The 6,291-nt window shown below is 38.7% G+C and overlaps 1 non-coding gene across 1 annotated transcript; it reads left to right on the top strand.

Moving 5' to 3' along the window:
* The first annotated feature begins 1,050 nt into the window (after positions 1-1,050).
* LOC118942461 lies at positions 1,051-1,166 on the top strand. The gene has a single exon (XR_005038397.1). It is a non-coding gene; the product is annotated as a U5 spliceosomal RNA (small nuclear RNA).
* The last annotated feature ends 5,125 nt before the right edge of the window (positions 1,167-6,291 follow it).

Below are 6,291 nucleotides of genomic sequence, written 5' to 3'. Positions count from 1 at the left end.
ACGGTTTGCAACTGCACAAGATCGTACTTTTTGGATAAATGTTCTTTGGTCTGATGAAACAAAAATAGAACTGTTTGGCCATAATGACCATTGTCACGTTTGGAGGAAAAAGGGGGATGCTTGCAAGCCGAAGAACACCCAACCGTGAAGCACGTGAAGCACGGGGGTGGCAGCATCATGTTGTGGGTGTGCTTTGCTGCAGGAGGGACTGGTGTACTTCACAAAAAAGCCAGACATCAAAAAGCCAGACATCAGTCAGGAAGTGAATGCTTGGAATGGGTCTTCCAAATGGACAATGACCCCAAGCATACTTCCAAAGTTGTGGCAAAATGGTTTAAGGACAACAAAGTCAAGGTATTGGAGTGGCCATCACAAAGCCCTGACCTCAATCCTATAGAAAAGGTGTGTGCAGAACTGAAAAAGCATGTGCAAGCAAGTTGGCCTACAAACTTGACTTAGTTACACCAGCTCTGTCAGGAGGAATGCGCCAAAATTCACCCAATTTATTGTGGGAAGCTTGTGGAAGGCTACCTGAAACGTTTGACTCAATTTAAACAATTTAAAGGCAATGATACCAAATACAAATTGAGTGTTTGTAAACATCTGACCCACTGGGAATGTGATGAAAGAAATAAAAGCTGAAATAAATTATTCTCTTCTATTATTCTGACATTTCACATTCTTAAAATAAAGTGGTGATCCTAACTGATTTAAAACAGGGATTTTTTTCACGCTCTAATGTAATCCAAGGCCAAATCAGCACAAGAGTCCCACCTACTGACAAGATTCACTAGTGCAAATTCAACTGCGCATGCGTACGACGTTACCCATCATGCACCTGACGTGAAATAATGTTATTTCTTTACTATCATATTTTAAAACAGGAATATATTTATACCATCCTAATACTATGCAATACATGGTTATGACTGGACACGTTGAACAGGGTACGAGATTTGGTTCGGGGTGCCGATATTAATATAATCGCTATAGGGAATGTCATGTCCGTGAATCTCTCTCCAGATTGACTTTATTGTAAGCTAGTTACAGAAACTCAGGTTTCTCTTCATATCGCATAAATCTTTCGCCTTTTACTAAAGATTTCCGTGGAGAGGAACATTATGAGTATTATCTAATTTTTTGACGCCCTGTTTTACGGCGGGGTTTCCTTTTATTGTGGAAAAAAAAAACTATTGACCTTATTTGTTCTAGTTGGTCTCGTTTCAACATTGTCTGGTTGATTTACCCTTAATTTGGATCCCAAGTAGTGATAGGTATTCCGGCTTTTTTCATTGAACCGGTTTGTTCGGCTCAGCTCACCAAAAAGGGCCGGCTCTTTTGGCTCCCAAACGGTTCTTTTGAAAGATATATGTTTTGTATTTTTTCAAGTCAAACAGTTTTCGATAGTTTGACTATGATTGGTGTTAAAACAATTCTAATTAAATTATTCAGTGAAAAATAATACTATTAAACATTTAACATTTATAACACGTGCATTTAAAGTATAACTTTTTTAATGTATGTAAACAAAGTGCATATAAATGTAACATTTCAAAATGAATATAATCTGAACAACATAATAATAGAATATTGCTCCATATTTTTTAAACCTGGGGTCAAGTGCCGTGGTTTCTGATAGCACGTGATTATATTACATTCTGTGGAACTTTCTGTTCATTGATGAAGATGGGGTGTCCATCAACTCTGTCACATGTCCTGTGGTTACATTTGCTTCTCTCTGGCGACTGGCTGTGATTCGCTGCAGACCCTTACACAGGAGTATCATTTTTGAGGATGTCACATAGTTCAGGTTCATGCTTTGTCTACTGATACTACATTCTCATCTACATATATAATACTGGATTAACTAATGTAGTAATAACTGCTTACTGTACCTCTCTCCACCGATCTCCACAGTGACCTGCTCAAAGGGTTCCAGGACTCTGCACACCTCCTCCACCACCTCCCATTCCTCTTGGGTCAGAGCATCAACAGGTGCATTGACAATGGCCAGGGTAGAGATGATGGCATCCTTTGACTCAAGAAACCACTTCAACATATAAAATGTGTTGAATTCCACCTTGTAGTGCAGTCTTGTTTAGGCCTCAGCTCAGGCATCCCCATCTGGAGTTGTGTAGACTTTAGTCTTTAGCTAGACATCGAAAAATCTTCAATGAAGTGACATGTAACCGACAGGTAAGAAGTGGTTACCTTTGATGCCCAGCAGTCAGTGGTAAGGCAAACTACAGTAGCTTTTTGGACTCTTTCCCGCACTGAAGCCTGTGTGCTCTCGTACAGTTGTGGAATAAGTGATTTGAAAGGGCTTTCCTGTTTAGAATTGTGTACATTGGATTTAGACTATTGCTATAATTTCTAAAACCTCTGTCCTCCACGATCGAAAATGTCTGGAAATCAGTGGCAATCATTTTAGCCGATGCAATATCAATTTGGCCTTGTTTTGCTACAGACATAGACTTTGGCATAAACTGGTCCATAGAAGACTGCGTTGTTGTGGGTCACGGAGTAGGCCTACTTGACTGAGTGAATACATCTCTACGTGTGGAGGTGCTGGCTCCACCACTATCACTAGCAGGCCTACTTGACTAAGTGGATACATCTCCACGTGTGGAGGTGTAGGCTCCACCACTATCACTAGCAGGTCTACTTGACTGAGTGGATACATCTCTACGTGTGGAGGTGCTGGCTCCACCACTATCACTAGCAGGCCTACTTAACTGAGTGGATACATCTCAACGTGTGGAGGTGCTGGCTCCACCACTATCACTAGCAGGCCTACTTGACTGAGTGGATACATCTCAACGTGTGGAGGTGCTGGCTCCACCACTATCACTAGTAGACCTACTTGATGGTAAGATGCTATTCAGTATATTATATTTGTCCTCTTTTCTGTTATAACATATGAAAAGTTATTATTATTTCTGTGCTTGCAGCAAGCAGAGCACACTATCGTTATTGATAAAAGTCATTATTATTTCTGTGCTTGCAGCAGGCAGAGCACACTATCGTTATTGATAAAAGTTATTATTATTTCTGTGCTTGCAGCAAGCAGAGCACACTATCATTATTGATAAAAGTTATTATTATTTCTGTGCTTGCAGCAGGCAGAGCACACTATCGTTATTGATAAAAGTTATTATTATTTCTGTGCTTGCAGCAGGCAGAGCACACTGTCGTTATTGATAAAAGTTATTATTATTTCTGTGCTTGCAGCAGGCAGAGCACACTGTCGTTATTGATAAAAGTTATTATTTCTGTGCTTGCAGCAAGCAGAGCACACTGTCGTTATTGATAAAAGTTATTATTATTTCTGTGCTTGCAGCATGCAGAGCACACTGTCGTTATTGATAAAAGTTATTATTATTTCTGTGCTTGCAGCATGCAGAGCACACTGTCGTTATTGATAAAAGTTATTATTATTTCTGTGCTTGCAGCATGCAGAGCACACTGTCGTTATTGATAAAAGTTATTATTATTTCTGTGCTTGCAGCATGCAGAGCACACTGTCGTTATTGATAAAAGTTATTATTATTTCTGTGCTTGCAGCATGCAGAGCACACTGTCGTTATTGATAAAAGTTATTATTATTTCTGTGCTTGCAGCATGCAGAGCACACTGTCGTTATTGATAAAAGTTATTATTATTTCTGTGCTTGCAGCATGCAGAGCACACTGTCGTTATTGATAAAAGTTATTATTATTTCTGTGCTTGCAGCAGGCAGAGCACACTGTCGTTATTGATAAAAGTTATTATTATTTCTGTGCTTGCAGCAGGCAGAGCACACTGTCGTTATTGATAAAAGTTATTATTATTTCTGTGCTTGCAGCAGGCAGAGCACACTGTCGTTATTGATAAAAGTTATTATTATTTCTGTGCTTGCAGCAGGCAGAGCACACTGTCGTTATTGATAAAAGTTATTATTATTTCTGTGCTTGCAGCAGGCAGAGCACACTGTCGTTATTGATAAAAGTTATTATTATTTCTGTGCTTGCAGCAGGCAGAGCACACTGTCGTTATTGATAAAAGTTATTATTATTTCTGTGCTTGCAGCAGGCAGAGCACACTGTCGTTATTGATAAAAGTTATTATTATTTCTGTGCTTGCAGCAGGCAGAGCACACTGTCGTTATTGATAAAAGTTATTATTATTTCTGTGCTTGCAGCAGGCAGAGCACACTGTCGTTATTGATAAAAGTTATTATTATTTCTGTGCTTGCAGCAGGCAGAGCACACTGTCGTTATTGATAAAAGTTATTATTATTTCTGTGCTTGCAGCAGGCAGAGCACACTGTCGTTATTGATAAAAGTTATTATTATTTCTGTGCTTGCAGCAGGCAGAGCACACTGTCGTTATTGATAAAAGTTATTATTATTTCTGTGCTTGCAGCAGGCAGAGCACACTGTCGTTACTGATAAAAGTTATTATTATTTCTGTGCTTGCAGCAGGCAGAGCACACTGTCGTTATTGATAAAAGTTATTATTATTTCTGTGCTTGCAGCAGGCAGAGCACACTGTCGTTATTGATAAAAGTTATTATTATTTCTGTGCTTGCAGCAGGCAGAGCACACTGTCGTTATTGATAAAAGTTATTATTATTTCTGTGCTTGCAGCAGGCAGAGCACACTGTCGTTATTGATAAAAGTTATTATTATTTCTGTGCTTGCAGCAGGCAGAGCACACTGTCGTTATTGATAAAAGTTATTATTATTTCTGTGCTTGCAGCAGGCAGAGCACACTGTCGTTATTGATAAAAGTTATTATTATTTCTGTGCTTGCAGCAGGCAGAGCACACTGTCGTTATTGATAAAAGTTATTATTATTTCTGTGCTTGCAGCAGGCAGAGCACACTGTCGTTATTGATAAAAGTTATTATTATTTCTGTGCATCCAGCAGGCAGAGCACACTGTCGTTATTGATAAAAGTTATTATTATTTCTGTGCTTGCAGCAGGCAGAGCACACTGTCGTTATTGATAAAAGTTATTATTATTTCTGTGCTTGCAGCAGGCAGAGCACACTGTCGTTATTGATAAAAGTTATTATTATTTCTGTGCATCCAGCAGGCAGAGCACACTGTCGTTATTGATAAAAGTTATTATTATTTCTGTGCTTGCAGCAGGCAGAGCACACTGTCGTTATTGATAAAAGTTATTATTATTTCTGTGCTTGCAGCAGGCAGAGCACACTGTCGTTATTGATAAAAGTTATTATTATTTCTGTGCATCCAGCAGGCAGAGCACACTGTCGTTATTGATAAAAGTTATTATTATTTCTGTGCTTGCAGCAGGCAGAGCACACTGTCGTTATTGATAAAAGTTATTATTATTCATGTGCTTGCAGCAGGCAGAGCACACTATCGTTATTGATAAAAGTTATTATTATTTCTGTGCTTGCAGCAGGCAGAGCACACTGTCGTTATTGATAAAAGTTATTATTTTTTATTATTCTTGACACTTTTGGGGACCGATTTCTTACAGTTTTTACTCTACATACACAATTCATACATCAAACTCCTGGATACTGATGTGACATGCTGTGACTTCTTGGGGGAGGGGATGTCTTCTACATCCTGAAATATATTCCTGGGGGGGGGGTGGTATTATTATTATGATTTACTATTATCATTATTGTTATCATAACTATCAAACTTAACAACCTACTATTTCTTAACTTACAGTACGCTCTGTACATTGCAATGGAAGCACAGTGTGATTTCACTGAGGTATGCATAAATTATGAAATTCTCATCACTAGTGGATACAATGTGTTTTTGGATACCCATCCGATTGTGTGATTTTCTTTTTCAAAGGAGCAGCAAATTAGGTGATGGTGGGACCTAGCTCTCCTGCAGAACTTTCCCATGCAGTAAGTCTTGAACATCATAAAAACCTTTCATTCCCATCCTTAAAATCATTTGTTTCACTGTAGCCAGACTCACCTGAATATATTTTCATATTGAATGTATATCATTCATTCACTAAGGTCTGAAGAAGAGAGGTTGAAACATCAAAAAAGGAAGCAAAAACAAAACACACTACAGGTTGGAGGTGTCATATGATGAGTGGTATAGTCTTAAACCAATGTTTAAAGACTTAACCTCCCCCAAGAAGTCACAGCAGGTCACATCAGCATCCAGCTCTGCAGGATCAAGTACTGTATAGGCTATTAGCTAAAAATGCATTCCTGTACACACATCCCTAGAGGTTTTCTTTCTAGACGATACTGAAAACACAATGTAAGTCATACATTCTTATTCCACTCCCTATGCCTTATAG

Source organism: Oncorhynchus mykiss, chromosome 20, assembly GCF_013265735.2.
Source record: "Oncorhynchus mykiss isolate Arlee chromosome 20, USDA_OmykA_1.1, whole genome shotgun sequence".
NCBI lineage: Eukaryota > Metazoa > Chordata > Actinopteri > Salmoniformes > Salmonidae > Oncorhynchus > Oncorhynchus mykiss.
The sequence above is the reverse complement of the archived record's forward strand: the minus strand, read 5'-3'. Positions and strand labels throughout refer to the sequence as shown.